Below are 19,566 nucleotides of genomic sequence, written 5' to 3'. Positions count from 1 at the left end.
CCCTTACAAACAAAATTATGTCAGAGTGACAGATAAATCATTCTTTTACAAATTGTAGTCTTGTACATTCTCCTCAGCTATGAAAGTTAAAGACAGATTCAAAATCTCATACTTTCTTCAATGTCTTAAAAGTTGAGCTTAAACAGTCATAATTCCATATGTAAATAAACCTAGTTAAACCTAGTTAAGCTCCTTAGGTAAACTAAGTCAGGTTACAGATTAAGCTACATCTAGAGGGTTCCCAACAGGCTAATTGAGGGGAAAGATCAACATATCATCAAGAGAACCAAGAACTCTGGTGTCAAGGAAATCCTTTCCTACACAGTAACTAGGGGAGCTAACAAATAATCTGAATCACTTTGGGGAGCTCAAACTCTCCTTTAGCTTTTATTGAAGGAATGTCAACTAGTCAGATTTTGGTCAGGTGAGGTCAATATTAATAGAAGATAGGCTTTTGGTTAACCAGAAGATACGGGAAGAATGACTCTGGGCCTCAAATAACAAAAATTAATAAAAGGAAATGAAAAATTCCCATACAACAAGTCAAGAAGCATTTATTAAATACCTACTGTGTGCTAGGCACTGTGATATGCTCTGGGGATACAAAGAATAGCAAAAAAAAAAGTCCCTGTTCTCAAGGATGTCACAATCTAATTGGGTGGGGGGTGGAGAACAACATGCAAGCAACTATATACAAACAGAATAAATTAGAAGGTAAGTTGGAAATTACTTCAGAGGGAAATCACTAAGATTAAGGGGGACTAAGAAGGACTTCTTGCTGAAGGTGAGTCTTCCGAGGAGTGAGAAAAGTAAAGTGGTTTCTGTGTAGGAGATGGCAGAGTTAAAGAGAATAAGTTGAGATATTGTTATTTGTCCTTCATTCTCTAAGAGAACAATGACATCACAAGAGCGATGTTTAACTTTTGAATGAATTGGATTTAAGTGAGGCAGAATTGTGCAAAGCCATCAGTCACTTTCTCTCCTCCAGAGTCATCAAAGTCTAGTGGCAAAACAAAGGTCAAGAGGACACAAGCTGGGATTGGGTATGATGAGGGGGAAGCATGGCCATGTTGAACAAGACTTCTAGGGTATCCCCAAACTCAAGCATCTTGACAGAACCTTGAAAATTCCAGAGACTATCAAGATACATTTCAATGTAAGAGCCTTCAGCATGGCAGATGGTACTAAAATCTAAGATTTTTTCTTCCTTTGGCACAAAGTATATACTCACCCTCTCCTGTTATACTGGTAGGATTACGGAGGATTGGGATAGTTGGGGATTATATTCCTAGGGAGCTGGGAGAACATGTTCACTTATGTTTGGGACTGGGAGAAGAAAGATAATAGAGATTAATTCCACTACTTAATTTTTCCTTGCTATTTACCTTAATATTTGGTTTTGCTATTTGATTTGGGGTTGGTTGGGGGCTATAAATAGACTAGAATGGGGACTTGAGCTTTTTTTTTTATAAATATGATTACCCAAAACAACTCACAATGAACCTGGGGAACAAGGAGTTCCAGACTTCAACAAAACACCTGTTGTACTTATATCAAGCCTAAATCAACCCTTGGCAAGTTCTACCTATTCCTCCTACTTTTGCCCTTTGGGACCAAGCAGAACAAGACTTCCCTTTTCTATTTAACAGCCCTCCACCTACCTGAAGATAGTCTTAGTCCCCACTCCCACCTCCCACCTCCTACCAGTCTGCTCCAGGCCAAACATCACCAGTTCCTTCAAGTGATGTTCCTATGACATGATCTCAAGGTCCATCCTCAATCTAGCTGGCTTACATTGGATATATTCCAGCTTATCAATAGCCTCCCTAAAATCCAGGACCCAGAACAGAATGCAGCACTACAGGTATGGTCTGACCAGTTTCTGTCAATGGAATTATCATGTCTCTGGTCTTGAACACCATGCCTCTTTTGATATTGCCCAAGATCCCATTAGATTTCTTGGCTGCCATATTATACTCTTGACTCATCTTGAGGTTGCAATCTACCAAAACCCCCAGTTTTTTTCAGATGGACTGTGTCTTTGGGGTACTCCATTAGAGATCTCTCTTGGAGGTAGGTAGATGGGAAAAAGAATAAGCACTTATGTACTGCCCAACATGTACCAGGCACTTTTATAGATATTACTTCACTTGATCTTCATGACAGTTTTGAGAGGGAGGTACTATTATAATCATCCCCATTTTACAGTTGAGAATATTAAGGCAAAGAGAGGATAAATCACTCATTCAAAGTCACACAGGTAGTAAGTGTCTAAGGACAGATTTGAACTCAGGTCTTCCTGATTCTAGACCCAGCACTCCCTCCACTGTGCCAGCTACTTTGTGAATGACACAGTAGAAAAAGCCCTGGTCCAGGAGTCAGGAAGACCTGAGTTCAAATTCAGACACTAGCTATGTGACTATGGGCAAGTCACTTAACCTCTGCTAGCCTCAGTTTCCTCAACTCTAAAATGGGGATAACAATAGAACCTGCTTCACAAGACTGTAAAGATCAAATGAGCTTGACACATAGTAGGTACTTAATAAACGTTTATTTGTTTCAGTCTTTACTCTTCAAGTTTACATTGACCCATTAACAACTATTCTTTTTATCTGGTTATTTAATGAGTATATAAGTAATCTCTTGGCTTATTCATACTGTCATAGAAGAGAACCTTTGTGTCAGTATACACCAACCTATTAAGGGTGAGTTGGGGATAGAGGTTGAATTCAATAGCCAGGTTTTTGGTTTTTTGTTTTTTTTTCCTGAGACAAAGGAGCTGAATTCTATGAAACAGTAGTTACTAACTAGATGCTAATTGATTCATTTTCTTTCCTCCCACAACCATCTTTTCCAGAACTTCCCAACTACTTTGTAAGACACCATCATCCTTTCAGTTAATGAAGTTCATAACCTGGTGTCACCCTCAACTCTTCACTCTCATCCACCCCACCCATCCAAACAATTGCCAAATCTTGTCATTTCTATCTCTACCACATCTCTTGCATCTGTGTCCTATCCACTCACAGAACCCTAGTACTAGCCTTCATCACCTCTTTCCGAGTCTATTGAAATAGCCTCCTAGTCTGTCTCTGTCTCAAGTATTTCCCACTCATATCCCTCCTACAAACAGCTGCAAAACTGCTTTTCCTAAAGCTCACCTCTCATGGCATACATCAGTTAACAAACCCCACCCAGGAACATCCAGTGGCTCCTTTTGGCCTTTAGAATCAAATGTAAATTTCTCTGTTTGACATTTAAAAATCTTCACTCTTTCTAGTTCCTACCTTTCTAGTCTAATCCATTATTTAACTTCTCATTCACTGTGACCCAGGAATATTGGCCTATTTGTTGCTATTCACTATACATGACATCCCATCCTCCTTCTCTATGGTTTTGCACTGGCTTTTCCCCCTACCCAGAATGCTCTTCTTCCTCATTTCCACTTCCCAAAATCTCTAGTTTCCTTCAAAACTCAGTTCAAGCGCCAGCTTCTCCATGCATCCTGCCTTTCCTGAACCTCCCAGCCATCCCTGTTCACCCTTCCCAGACTGCCAAGCATTCATTTTGTATATATTCTGTATGTATTTATATATGTACATCTTGTCTTCTCATTACTAATCAGCATGTGAGCTCAATGTCAAATCACATCAAACAAATGATTGCAACAAAAAGATATGTTACATATTTAATTTTTAAGCTATAAAGAGTGATAAGCTTTATTTTATGTCAATAATTTCACTTATCTCACTTTGTCCCTATTAATTCATATACCACTATAAGAATGTGACAAGAAGCAGTTTCTTGATTTTTGCTTCTGCTACTTTCTTGAAACTTTTCATCTTCAATAAGGCAATGTACTTCTTGGTGTCTTTTTATGTTTTATTTATTTTATTTTTAATTTGTGGAATAAAACAAGTATTTCTATTACATGATATAATAAAAAAAGATGATTGCACATGAAACTGAAAATCTATTATGTGCAACTTGTGATTCCTTTTAAATATATGATAAAGTTATAAATTTCTTTTTTTTTCCTTTTTTCCCTCTCCCCACAATAAAGATGGCTACAATTAGATATAAACATATATGTATGTGTGTGTTTATGTGTGTACATGTATGTGTATATGTATATATACATGCATATATAAATATTTACATGTATATATGTAAATATGTATATATGCCTGCATGTGTGTATACATGCATATTATGTATGTGTATGTGTATGTGTATACATACATATTTAAAATTATTTTACACATACTTCTATTTATGAACTCTTTCTCTTTATCTTGGAGTCATCCCTGCAACAAAAATGAAGGCTTTCTTTACAATAGCATTGCAAGGTATATTTAGTTAAGATTATGGTCTGTTTGGGTCACATATGGTTTGGTAATATGGAAACTGAGAGGATGTCCACAGACTTAAGAATTGGAAGGATACAGAAAAACTGAGTACACCAAATAAGGACTTTTTTCATGAGCACTGACTTTTGATTTTGCTAGCTTAAAAAAAAATCTCATTTGTATTTATATGTTTTGTTCATCACCTTCATTCCTGAATGCATCCCTCCCATCTCCATCAAGCCATTTTTCCCTCATAAGGAAGATTTTTAAAACAGAGAAAAGAAGTATTCTAGTCAAGTCAAAAAGTGTACCAACTCTCTCTGCCAGTGTGTGAAATATTTCACAGCCATAGCCTTCTACCTCAAAAAAGAAGGGCTTGCATGCTTTTCCTTCTGCTTCCCGAATGGGTGTGCCTGTGTGCGTGTGCTTGTGTATATGAATAAAGTCAGTGAATGTACATTTTCTCAGTATATAAGTCTTCTGAAACACCTAATGAGAGGGGTTGGGTTTCAATGGGGGTTATTTAAATAAATTGACCCACAGCTGCGTAGAACCTTATTCACACCAATACCATTGATCATGCGGTTCTTATTTTAAACTAAATTAAGATTGGCACACCCCTTATTCTTTCTAATGGATTTGGATTTCACCCTTTGGACTTGTACTATCTGTCTATCACCCATAAATTAAAGGCAGAGACAGCTTGGAGAGAGCTCCACCCTGCTCACACACAGGGGTGTGAGGCAGCTCCTGCTCCATAGATTCCATGGAGTCTAAAGAATGCAGTGAGGGACAGACAGTATTCTCTGACTGAGGACAATTTAGTATGACACTGGCCAGCACATGGCAGGGCTTCAAACTTTTTTGTCTCTTATCTCCACAAATTAAATCTTGTCTCACTTTGCATTTATCTCCCAGCACCAAACTTATGCAAATTGAAACTTACAACTGGACTCTTTCTAGCCCAACTCTTAGACCTTTATGTAAATTTCTGCTGTTGATTCTTCTTCTGTCTTTGGAAGATAACATCTTTGACTCTTTCTTTGGCTTTTCCAGCTAGTTAACCTGTTGGTCTGGTTCCTGATATCAGAAGGTTGCACTGTGTTTCTGACCTCCAGCTCTTCTGGAAATCCCCCATGTTGCCTTCCTAGAGCAACATGCATATTAGCCAGCCATGATATTTGCCATATCCCAACCTGGGCCTTGTCCAATGGCTGGTCCATATGGGCCAAGACTCTATTCCCTTTCCCATATTTATAAACAACATTGAAATATGTAGGAATCCAATTTTAGGAGAATTAGGTCCTGTTTAATAATACCTTTCAGTATAGCCAAAATAAATGTAATGGTAGTTAGCATTTATATGATTTTATGTTATATGTTTTATTGTGATATATTTATATACAATTATATATATATATATATATATATATATATATACATATGTATGTATATATATACTTATAAATATGTCATTTGGTCCTGACAACAATCCAGGGGAAATAGGTGCTATCATTATTATCATTTTGTAGATGATATAACTGAGGCAGACAGAGGGTAAATGGCTTGCCTTCCAAACAGCTAGAATCTGAAGGTCATATCTGAACTCATGTCTTCTTGATTCCAAGTCTAATGCTCTATATACTGCACCACCTGGCCACCAGCTTTCTTTCTGGTTTTGTCATCATACCAAGAAGTGCCAATATCTTTTTTTCCATGAACCAGAATGCAGCTTTCAAGAAAAGATACCAAAGTCTTCTCTGATGACCTGCCAAGAGTGGGTCAATAACAGCCAGGATTTAATCCAAAGGTAATCATAAGAACAATGGCAAATAAATCAATCAAGAGAGTGATCAGGAATTGGAATCTGGTCAACAGGATGGGGAAATCCAAATGGAGGAAGTGAGTACACCTGAAACGAAGGGGATGAGAGGTCAGAATCAGGGGTCACTGAGGAGGCACCCAGGGAGAGTCTAAACAAGGGTAGGATGAGAGTGACAGATCACAATTTGGGAGAAAACTTGTGTTGGAGCCTTAAATGTTTGGCCATCCTATTTGCATTGCATTATCCTCTACCTGCGGAAGCTAGATGGCACAGTGGATAGGGAAATCAAGAGTTCTTAAGTTCAAATCTAGCCTCAGACACTTACTAGCTGTGTGACCCTAGGCAAGTCACTCAACCCTGTTTGCCTCAGTTTCCTCATCTGTAGAATGAGCTGGAAAAAGAAATCGCAAATCACTCCAATATCTTTGCCAAAGAAAGCCCCAAATGTAATTACAAAGAGTCAGATACAACTTATTGTCTAAACAACAATATTCTCTACCTGACTTATATGGCAGCAGACACAGGTTCCAGCAATCAGTGTCAGAAAACCAAGATGAGAGGGTAGAAAGTGAAGAAGTGACTGAAAGAGAGCCTCTCTAAACCAAGGTCATCTCAGAGAGAGCTGCTTTGTTTTTCATCAGGCATTAGTGGAAGTGCACTAACCACTAATCAACAAGGGGAGTGGGGAAAATGCCAATTCTAGGACCGGAAAAACTACACCGGAATCCTAATTTCACTACTTGTAATATAAGAAAATTTGAAGGTGATCCCTTAACTTTTCTGGGCCTCAGTTTCCCCATTTGTAAGACAAGACAATGGAACTGCATGATTTCTAAGGTCTCTTTCAGTTCTGAATCTACGATTCTATGGTCTTATGACTTACATTTATTTATCATTCAGTCAGTCACTAAACATGTAGGTGCCTAGTATGTGCACTGTTCTAAGTACTGGGGATACAAAGAAAGGGAAAAGATAGTCCCTTTCTCAAGGAACTCATAGACTAATGGGGGAGACAACGTGTAAACAACTGTGTACAAACAAACTATAGTCTGGATAAATTTGAAACAATCAACTGTGATTTCATTAAGATAGGGAACTCTCAGGTAGAGAAACTTCCTCTACCCATATTACTCCACCTTTTCTGTGCTTTACAGATTTTGAATTGCCCAGAACAATGAGAAGTTGAGTTATTTGTCCAGGGTCACACAACCAATTTTTGTCAGAGGCAAGATTGGAGGCCAGATGTTCTTGATTGGAGGTCAGTTCTTTTTTCCACTATGGCAAGCTGCCTCTCACAAAGGAAAATACTCTAAAATTTTGCTAATTAGCCTGTAATAGCAGAGTCCAAGGAACAGTGGACAGACAACAGTGAGAATCTTCTTGGAAAATCACAATGATCCAAACCTTTCATTCTTTTTTTTTTTGGAGGGGGGAAGGCAGGGCAATTGGGGTTAAGTGACTTGCCCAAGGTCACACAGCTAGTAAGTGCATCAAGTGTCTGAGACCAGATTGGAACTCATGTCCTCCTGACCCCAGAGCTGGTGCTCTACTCACTGTGCCACCTAGCTGCCCCTCATTCTTTACCAATGTGAAGGCCTGGAGAATAAGTGTAGCATCCTGGGGAGATTGTGCTATGTGTATTTCAGCAACTCTGTTTATACAAAATTCAAGGAGAAAGTGATTGAGTTGGTGGAACACTTTTCTGTTCTGAAGCACATGAAGAAAGATTGAATGTTGATAAAGAATTATTGCAAGAGAACAGCAAAGAAGTCAACATCTTTGGGAGGCAAGAGGGTACTCCAAACCAGCGTTATCAGAATGGAAGATGAAAGACAGAGAGGGAAGGAATAAAGTTCTCTCTGAAGTAGTGCAGCTCTACAATTGATATGAACACTTCTCTTGAATTTTGGGGAGAAAAAGAACATTGCCATGATCCATGGAATGCATGATATAATATACATGTGCCACCAGAGGATTTGAAGCAAGTATAAAGTGCTATTCACTAATTCACTCATTTCCATTTTCATGGAATGGTAAGGATGACTGGTAGGCTCAAGCAGTTAATACCCAGAAAAACATTCTTTACTAGTCACAGAAAGGCAATATATTGCTGTGGTCAGTCACCCCCTTGTGAGGAGGGAGAGCCATATGTCTACCAAGCATGGGCAACTTGGAGAAGTAATATTTAAGCTCTTGTCTGAGGGCGCTCTTCCCCACCCCCAACTTATGTTCAAAATCTCAATTTGAGAATTCAGAGGGTGGCTACTACTATTTTCACAAGTTCTAAGGGTACATCTGAGGGTCTAGGTTTCTAGTCTTGTTTCTGAGCTCCCATTAGCTTTCTTGTCCTCAATAATCAGCCAGCACATATCAATTAGATTTTAGAAAAGGTATTTACTAAGATGATTTAGTAAGAACCGTTGACACAAAACATTTCTCTCAAAACCTGGGGCATCTTCTCCCACAACTGCACACAACATCCAGGAGGAGAGTGCAATATTTTGGGCAAGAATCAGCAGGGAATATCTGCTTGTGCTCCAAGGACAAGATCCCAGCCCACCCCCATTCTATTGTATTCCCAAATTAAGAATTCAAAATATGATAGAATGCTTTCCAAAATTTGTTAAACATTGATTACATGCCCATTTCTGGTATTCATGTGAGAATAAACAATATTGCTGACTTAGAAAGCCTTTCCAGGGATACAGTTCTGAACAGAAATCTGAAGGACTTGTTTACCAACTGGTATTCTCCCTGTTGCTGCTAATTAAAGATAGGAGTATGAAAAGATAAAAGAGAGCATGAGAAGATAATGTTAATGAGTAAATAGTTATAACAAGAAGGTTTGCTTTCTGGGTATGATACAGATTAAGAAACAGGAATCATGGAATTTTGGTGAGGGAAAGAATATATTTAATGAGGATTTGGAAGAATATATACGCATGAAAGTATCATTACATCTCCTGGATAAATCACCCAAACTATCTAAAAAACATCTACATAACAGAGGGAGGGAGAGAAAAAAATAAGCATGTATATAGCACCTACTATGTGCCAGGCAGTGTGATAAATGTTTTACGGTTATTATCTCATTCAATCCTCACAACAACCCTGGGAGGTAGGTGTTATTATTATCACCCCAATTGAGGAAGCTGAGGCACAGTAAAGTCACTGTGGAGACACAGGGTCACACAGCCAAAAACTGTCTGAGATCAGATTTGAACTCAGGTCTTCCTGATTCCACATGCATTGCTCTATCCAGTGAGGCACCTAGCTGCCTCAGAGTCACATGGTATTGTGGGAAAGCCATGGATGTGGACTTGAAGACTGTGGAGATGAACACTATACTAGTATCTCATAGCATCAATTTCCTCATCAACATTGTTGTTTAGTCATTTCAATCATGTCTGACTCTTCATGACCCCATTTGGGGTTTTCTTAGCAAATATACTGCAATGGTTTGCCATTTCCTTCTTCCACCTCATTTTAAAGATGAAGAAACTGAGACCAACAGGGTTAAGTGACTTCCCCAGGGTCACACATCTAGTAAGTGTCTGAGGCCAGATTTGAACTCATGAAGATGAGTTTCATCAGTAAGATGGAGTAATCATACTTCTGCTACTTGCCTTATGGGGGTGGTTCTGGCAATGGTATGAAGCTGGATCATATAGGAAAATGGATATAAAAAACCTGTGAGAAGTCTTTAATGGAAATATTTTCTAGTTCCTCTAAATTATTGATCCATTTCATATCTATAATTCTGACAAAGTTTTTAAATTTGTAGTGGGAAAGGAGGTAGAGTTAAGGTGAAGATGAGTTGTGACCACCCTGATTCTCCATAGAATTAGCTAAAATGTAACTAAGTTGTGGAGAATATATTGGGATGGAGTGTTGCTGATCTGATTCAAAGGGGCTGACTGAGAAGAGGGGCAGAGGGAGAAAACTGCCCTGCTACCACAGGCAAAGAAGATACTGAAAAGAAAGATATGTTCATTCTCTCAATAGTCATGAGCCCCACTATGAGCCAAGTACTTTGGACAGTGCTGGAGATGGTCCACAGTCCATATTAAACCTAGTCTCTGCCTCTGCCCTCATGGATCTTTCAGGCTAATGAGGAGATAAGAAGTAAACACAGTTAACTACAATAACAGTTCACATGATCGTGCCTCCAGGAGTTATAAAACTTTGCTATGTCAGTTCAAAGGTGAAGGGGTTAATGCCCAAGGGATCAAAGGAAGCTTCCAAAAAGAGTTGGCAAGTTGAAGAAGAATCGAAAAGGGGAGAGGGAAAGGGGAGGGTTTTTTAAGCACAGGTAAAGGTGTGAGCAAAGACATCAAGATGGGAAACACAGACTGTGTCTAGAAGTTAGAGGCCAATTTGAGTGAAGTGAGTGAGATTCGAGGGCATAGAAAGGAATGAATGAAAAACACTGGAAACATAGGGCAGACAAACTTTGTAGGCCTTGAATAACAGGAAAGACGTTTGAACTTCACACAGTAGGCAAGTGGGAACCATTGAAGATTTTTGAGTGGAGTAATATGATCAGATCTATGTCTAAGAAGGTGGTAGAGAAAGGAAGATTCCTTTTCCTAAGTTCAAATCTACTCTCAGACACTTACTAGCTGTGTGACCTTGGGCAAGTCACTTAATCCTTTGGCCTCAGTCTCCTCATTTGTGAAATGAGTTGGAGAAGGAAATGGGAAACCAATATCTTTGCCAAGATGGGGTCATAAAGAGTGGGACACGACTGAAAAACAGCCAGAGAACAGAGTGTTAGAAAGGTTATTCTGGCAAAGGGTTCGTCTTGTTTCCTCTTCTCCCTCTGTACTATTTTGCTTGGTGATCTTATCAACTCCCATGGCTTCAATTATCATCTCTATGCTGATGATTCTCAGGTCTACTTATCCAGCCTTAACCACTCTCCTGACCCCCTCCTCAAGTCTCCAAGTAACTAGTAGACATCTTGAATTGTATGTCATGTCAACATCTTTATCTTGACGTGTCCAAAACTGAGCTCATCTTTCCCTCCCCCTTCCAAACTTTTCTACTACTGCTGAAGGAACCACCATCCTCCTAGTTCTCCAGGCTTAAAAGGGATACACCAGCCTCTACTCCTCACTCTCCTTCACCACCACCGCCACCACCATCTGTTGCCAAGGTCTATCAATTTTGGCTTTGTTGTATATCTCACATATGCCACCTTGTCTCCTTTGATGCTGCCACCACCTTGATACAGACCCCCACTACCTCATGCTTGGACTATGGTGATAACCTGGTTGCTTTCCCAGACACAAGTCTCTCCCCACTCCAGTCCATCCTTCACCAAGCTGTCAAAGGTATCTTCCTAAAGTGCAAGTCTAACCATATGACTGCCTCCCCTTACTCAATAAACTCCAGTGGTTCACATTCACCTCTAGGATCAAATATAAAATCTTCTAGTGTTTAAAACTCTTTATAACCTGGCCCCTCCCTACCTTTCTATTCTTTTTACAGCATATACTCTCACATGTATTCTATGATCCAGTGACATGGGCCTCCATGCTGGTCCTCATACAATCAATAGAACACAACACAACACGACACAAGTCCATCTCCTGACTCCAGGCATTTTCAGCGGCTCTTCCCCTCTGTCCCTCCCCCATGCCTGGAATGCTCTTCCTCCTCATATCCACCTCTTGGCTTTTCTGGCTTCCTTCATGTCCTGGCTAAAATCTCACCTTCTCCAAGAAGCTTTTCCCAGTCCTTAATCGTAGTGCCTTCCCTGAGATGGCTGCTCTTCATCCTTTATTTTTCTTGTCTGTACATAGCTGTTTGCTTGTCATCTCCCACATTAGATTGTGGGACCCTCAAGGGTAGGGGCTGTCTTTTACTTTTCTTTGTATTCCTAGAAATGCCTGGCACATAGTAGGCACTTGCTGACTATTGACATGGGAGACAGGAGCTTCCCTACAAGGTCATAAGATTATAGGTAGAAGGGACCTCACCTCTTCTAGTGTAACCTCATTTTACAGATAGGAAAATGGAATCCCAGATACACTGACTTTCCCAGGGTCACAAAAGCAGAAAGTGGGAGAGCCAATATTGAAATCCAGTTTCTCTGGCTCCAAATTCAAAACTTCCCCACATATATCACATGGCTTAGCTTGTATTAGGGGGAAGGTTGTCCAACTGTTCTTGGTCATGTCCAACTCTTCATGCCCCCATTTGGGGTTTTCTTGGCAGAGATACTGGAGTCATTTGCTATTGCCTTCTTCAGCTTATTTTACAGATGAGGAAACTGAGGCAAACAGGGTTAAGGGACTTGCCTTGGATCACACAGCTATTAAGTGTCTGAGGCCAGGTTTGAATTCAGGAAGATGAGTCTTCCTTATTCATGGCACTCTGTCCACTGCAGTGCCACCTAGTTGTTCCTACGGGTAAGGTTGGATGTACCTTTTATGCTGCTTTATCTCACAAACTCATCTGGGGAAGCTATTGCTTGCTTGGCACAGGTGTTTGGCATGAGACTCACTTTACAAGCCCAGACAAGGACACATTTTCCACTCTAGAAGTTCCTGGGAGAAACCCACAGCACCTGTGTGCTTCAGTTCTTGCTTCTTCATCCAAGACCCAGTCTGCTGTGATATCCTTCAGCAAACTTTGCTATGATATACAAATATTGTGTATGAAGTATCTTTTCGTTTCCTTGGTGTTCTGGCAGACTTGTCAAATAACCACCCATTTAAATAGCATTTGCTTATTGTGGGGAACTGATAGGAGAGAATTATGACCATTTCTGCTTCCAGAAATGTCAATAAATATTTAAGTACCTACTATATTTCAGAGACTGTGAGTATTTCATTGGACCAAGTGGGCTGTAATAAGGATCTGCTTTAGTCTAGTGGCAGTAGCAATATAGAGGAAGAAAAAGGTGCAAGAAACACTATGGATATAAAAGTGAAGACCTGCTAAGAATTCAAGGAAATCTGAAGGCTTCAAACATGGGGGATTGGGTGAATGGTACTATAGACAGACATGGGGAGGTTGGAAAGAATAATAGATCATTAAACAGTTATCTTCTTTTGTCTGTAGTCTATTTCCATCACAATTTCTTGATTTTCTTCTCACTTTCCTATGTTCCCTAGTATGTTTTCTCTCGTAAATACATGGATTTCTACCTCTTCAGGTCAAGTCTTTTATTAGCACCTACTCTATTATAGACATTGTGTTATGCTCTGGGGACACAAAAAAAGGCAAAAACCAAAACAAATTTTTTAAAGTCTCTTTTCAAGGAGCTCACAGTCCAATGGATATCTACCTGATATAAAATGTTAGTTGTCTTCTTCTTTACCTAATCTATTATGCAAATAGGGCAGGTAGGTGGCACAATAGACAGAGCACTGCACCTGGAGTCAGGAAGACCTGAGTTCCAATCCGACCACAGACACTTCCTAGCTGTGTGATCCTTGGCCAAGTCACTTAACCTTGTTTGCCTCAGTTTCCTCATCTGTAAAATGAGCTGGAAAAGGAAATAGCAAACCATTCCAATATCTTTGCCAAGACAACCCCAATCGGGGTCACAAAGAGTCAGACGCGACTGAAACAAATGAACAATAAACATTATGCTAATATATTAATGAGCATATTCTGTTCATGAGTCACATCTAGCTACTTCTCAGTGATACTTACAAAATTACATTGACCTCCTTGTGTCAGGAACTCTTAACCTGCCTTATATCTTGCACATGCTCTGCAATTCATATGTGGGTATCTGAGGTTGGGACTGTGTTTCTGCCCTCCTGTCTGTTATATTCTCCTATAAATTAAAGAACTTTTCCATGATTATTCTAAAAGATTGAAGCTATCTGGCATTACTTCCTCAGCCCCCTCAACCATTTGTCAAAGCAGATTCATTATCATATTCTCTTGGCTCTTCCCCTCTGGTGATAGAAGCTTAATTCTTCTCCCTGCACCCTGGACCCCTTTCTCTCTTCCGTGTTCTAAGATCTTCTGCTAGAAGTCATCCTATCTCCCCTACAGCTTCAACATCTCCTCTCCACTGTCTACAAATATGTTTAGTCTGCCTACAAACATGATTAGATCTCCCCCATCCAAACATTTTAAAAGCCCTTTATTGACTCTTTTATTCCCTCTACCTATTATCTTATCTCTATCTTACCTTTCACGTTAAATTTCCTGGGGGTGGGAGGAACTATCTGCCCCCTTTATCTTTACTTTCTCATTATGAACCCTTTACCATATGGCTTTTGCTCATTCCATTTTGTGGAAATTGTTGTCCCAAAGGTCACTAATGAACTTCTAATGGACGAATCAAACCCTTCTTTCTTTCTTTTCTTCTTTCTTTCTTTCTTGCTTGCTTCCTTTCTTACTTTCATTCATTCATTCTTTTCTTCTTCTTGTCTTTCTTTCTCTTCTTTCTTATTTTCTTTCCTCCTTTCTTTCTTGACCACTTTGACTTTTCTCCAAGTTTTGACACTATTAAGCACCCCCTCCTCCTGGATTCCTTCCCTTCCCTTAACTTTAGAGACCTCATACTCACGTCACACTCCTTTGATGTCTCCATTTCTTCTTCATTTTTTTCCTTTCTACTGGGTAGGGTGAAAGGTAGGGAAAAGGTAACCAGGGGTGGGGAACCTGCAGCCTTGAGGCCACATGTGGCTTTCTAGGTCCTTGGGTGCAGCCTTTTGACTAAGTCCAAGTTTTATAGAACAAATCCTTTTATTAAAGGGATTTGTTCTGTGAAGTTTGGATTCAGTCAAAGGGCCACAACTGAGGACCTAGAAGGCCACATGTGGAACTGAGGCCACAGGTTCCCCACCCCTGCCATAAGCCTATCTTGCTACAGCAAATCCTACAGCTTGCTATTTGAACATTTTTGAAAGATTTGTCTTGTTTTCCTAAGCCTTTTTTTTTTCAAGTTACTTTATAGTGTTTCAATGAAGCCCATGTGTATTGCTGAATCTTATGAATGAAAAGGAAAAGCTTTTGAATATGGAAACTAGAGGGTAAGAGCAGAGATAAGGGAGAATCCCTATTTTCAAGTATATTCCAGATCACCAGAGGGTGGACTGATTGGAAGGGGAAATAGGTTTCTTTTATGGTCAGAACATCATCTGGATCACCATGAAGGAGGCTACAGACATTGGGGAAAGTTTTCTACCCTCTGAAGCAGTCTTTGCGTTGGTAGCCCAAAGGTAGCATCATCTGCTGGTCAATTTATTTACTACTTCCCTGGATGGTTGGTTAATTGATTACGTAACAGCTCAGGCACTCTACAGATAAGCAAAAGCAGGGGAAGGAGTCAGGTATGGATGAATATAACTCTGGCCACCATATGCACACCTAGCAATCACCACCCACACCCCCATCTATACAAGTCATTTTGATAGATTTATATGTTTGTATTGAGCTTAATAAATGTCTACTGATTGACTGATTTTATTTGAAGTCTATTCCCCAGCTCTGATCCATACTGCTGCCAAAGTGATTTTCTTGGAGCTTAAGTTTGACTGTGTCACTTCCCTCTAGAACCAAGTACAAACACCTTTGGTTTTTTTTTTAAATTTAAGACCCTTCACAAACTGGCTCCAATCCTCCCTTGTATCATTCGTGACTCCCCACCATATTCTCCACGGTTCCTCTCTCACTGTTCCTCAAACACAACATTCCATCTCCAGTGTTTGGCTCGTTGTACTGGGTGTCCCCACACCTGCCATTCATGCCCTTAAAATGCTTCATTTCCTTTAAGGATTAGCTCAAATGCCACTACCTCCTATATCAGGTCTTTCCCGATCCCTTGCCCCCAGCTGCTAAGTCCTCTGCTAAACGAATTATTTCACACTTTATATATACTTCATAGCTTTTGACTTACAAGGAATTGAGAGGCTGTCTTGTCTAATATATTCATTTTATGGATGAGGAAACTGAGGAGCAATGTAATGAGTGACTTGTATAGATCCCATAAGTGGGAAGTAACAGCACCACCTTGTGATTACAATGAGTGATTTGGGCAGTGTGGTTCTGGTGGGAGGTGAAATTGCCTGTCTGACAGCCCAAAGTGCTATTTCTTTATGCCTCTAAGCCCTTGGAGAGTCTCTATGGAGTATAATAGGCACTGATTAGAGCTTTGGTGGTTGCCTAGCCAAACTATGTTTCTATTTCAGGGAAAAGGGAAGGAGAAAAGATATCTTTTAAGTGTCTACTGGTGCCGGGCACTATACTAAGTGCTTTACAAATATTAGCTCATTTGATCCTACAATAAACAATGTGAGGTTAAGTGCCATTAATATTCCCATTTTACAGTGGAAGGAACAGGCAGACAGAGGCTATGTAATTTGCCCAGGATCTCACAGCTAGAAAATTTCTGGGTCTGGGTTTGAACTCAGGTCTTCCCAGTTCAAGTCTTACCAGTGACTCTGGGGGACAGTGTGAGGCTGATGACTTTGTACAGCACTGCCTCACTAAAATCCAATTCTTTAGCAAGTCAAGACATCACCTTCCTGATGTCATTGGTCCTCTTTGAGAATGAAGGCCAAACCACAGCTACAGCACCACCACCAACAACTTATTGCTCTACTGTACCACCTAGCAGTTCAAAACAGGATCGCATTTTAAGTCTGCGAATGAGGTACTGTGCAGAGCTCTGAGGGGAGCAGGACCCACTGATGAGGAATGAGAATAGGACTGATTATTTATAGGCTGTTGTCAATCAATCAAAAGTCGACAAAGACTTACCAGAAGGACGGGAAACTTAAGAATACCTTGAGTGACTGAGTTGTGGTCAAATAGAGATAGCAGGTCAAATGTTTTGTTAATTGTCATTTCAAAGTAAAATTATAGTATCTGCTTTAATTATTTGTGTTTAAAGTGTCCTTATACACATGAAGGGTGACACCATAAACAAATTAGAAGAGTAAGGAATAGTCTGCCTGTCAGATCTAGGGAGACCATGGACACAAAAGACACAAACACTGGAGATGGAATGGTGTGTTTGAGGAACAGTGAGAAGGTGACTGCACCATGGAGAATATGGTGGGAAGTCATGAATGGTAAGAGGGGAGGACTGGAGCCAGTTTGTGAAGAGTCTTAAATTCAAAAAAATCCAAAGAGTTTGTACTTGATTCTAGAAGGAAGTGACACAGTCAGACTTAAGCTCCAGGGAAATCACTTTGGCAGCAGTATGGGTCAGAGGTGGGTAATAGACTTCAAATCAAGTCAGTCAATCAATAGACATCTCATGACCAAACAAGAGATAGAGAGTATTATGAAATGTGTCATAGGTAATTTTGATTATATTAAAATAGAAACAAACAAACCAATGCAACCACATTCATCAGCACTCTCTGAATGTGGGTGGGCTTTTACCAGCAAGAATATTGAGAACTCACCAGAAAAAGTTTAAATAACAACCTCCTGAGTCACTGGAAGCAGTGGTTAGTGAGGATGTAGTCTAATGGGACCCGTGTGGAATTCTCTTAGCTTCAGAATTCCATAGTCTTGGGAAGCTTGTAGAAGATTTTCTTTTGCAAATATAGTTAAATCAGTTAGAGGCTCCAGAGGAGCATTGCACATTGACCCCTTTTAGGGTAGGAAATTTGTTTACTTGACCTCATGAAGGAGAATTCCTTATGCAGCCAGTTCCCCATTGGGTATCATCAATTAAAGGAATGAAATTCCTAAAGGAGATAGATTTGATAGGCTGAATCTATATCTCATTGTTGCCTCCTCCCCCTTCTGACACACATATACACACACACTACCACCATCACCACCACCACCTTCCTATGACTGGTTTATGTTAAGAATAATATCATCCCTCTTTTGAGTAGAGTCTCCCCTGGTTGGCATCAGGCACTGCTACAGGTCACACCATCATATAGACCTGACCAGATTAACTGAAATTTGAATAAGAGACTGGGACAGTTTCAGTGAGTATCTGAGCAAATAAAACTGCCCACACAAAGAGTTGACCTGGGGAAGATAGGAAGAGGCACTGTGATCGCCATGATCTAAAATGATGTGTCTTCTCCCATAAAGGGCTCTTGGGGTAACTCTTGAGATGAAGAACAGCATAGAATATAATTGAGTGTCCAGCCTATAAGGGATGATAGTAAAACTGCAAGTGTTGTCCAGGATCAGAGCAATAAGAACCCTCCTTTCCCCATCTGAACTTTAGGACACCCATAAAAGCATCCCACTCCACTCTGTCATTCCAAGCCACCCAAGTCTTTGTATTCAGTTTTAAGAGATTATTGGGATGATTCAAATTCCTGAATTCTGCTCTTTATTACTTTTGTGAGGTAATAAGGGGCAAAATACCATTCCCATCTCAGCCTCAATTTCCTCATCTGTGAAATTTGGGAATTGAATTAGATCATCTCTAATGTTCTTTCCAGTCCCAAATCTTATAATGCTATGAAAAATATTCTAAGAGTTATGTTGGGGCATGGTAACCCGACGACATTCAAGAAAAGAGATCCTTGATTTATTTGGAGGGTTGTACAATTCAAAATTTAAAGATTAAAGAAAACAAAAAAAACTCCTCTAATTCAAGGAAGATGCCTAAGTTGGGTCTCCATGTATACTCCAGAGGTGTCATTTAAATTAGAAGATCAGAAAATAGTGGAAAGGATGAGGTACAATGGGAACAGCATAGATCCAACCCACCAAACCCATCCATGTTAGAAATTTCACCTCCTTTACTGACTCCCAATGAAGAATTGACTACTAGGGAAATTAAAATTTATGGGGTCATATAAAAAGAATTGCCTATCTTACCCACTTAAAAAAGGACAATGGGCAATCCCCATCTGGCGCCTCTTACTTAACTAGCCTTGCAAAAAAAAAAAGGAAATCTAAGAGCTCCCTAAGCCTATGGAACTCTGCTGTTGAAAAATTCTACATTGGCCCCATCAGATTACACCCTCACTAAAAACTGTTCTTGTGACGCATGAGACTGCTGTATAAATTTTTCTGGAAACCTCCCAAGTTATTTGGTGGTAAAAGCCCTTCCTCTATGGAGGAAGTTGGTCTCCAACCCCATCATTCAACTGAAACTGTCATATCTTGAATAAGTACCGACTGTACTAAAGGCAAACTATCTTGTATCCCTGAATTCATAATGGGCCACTTAGGGCAAAGGTTGATCTGTTTGTTAGCAGCTAGTAATAAGCGAGCAATTGCTTTGCAAGAGTTATTACATTTATTTTTGCTGTTAAAAGCATTGAGGTATAAGGTTATCCTCTGTAAGTTTTTCTGATAAAAAGCATCCTCCATACAGTTCCAGAAGTTGATAAGACAACAGGGGTCATACATATCTCATCTTGTTCTCACATAATTTTGTTGTCTTCTGCCAGGTCCCTGCATTTTAAAATCATTTTATTCCATCTAGCT

The sequence above is a fragment of the Trichosurus vulpecula genome, chromosome 6, assembly GCF_011100635.1.
Source record: "Trichosurus vulpecula isolate mTriVul1 chromosome 6, mTriVul1.pri, whole genome shotgun sequence".
NCBI classification, from domain to species: domain Eukaryota; kingdom Metazoa; phylum Chordata; class Mammalia; order Diprotodontia; family Phalangeridae; genus Trichosurus; species Trichosurus vulpecula.
The sequence above is the reverse complement of the archived record's forward strand: the minus strand, read 5'-3'. Positions refer to the sequence as shown.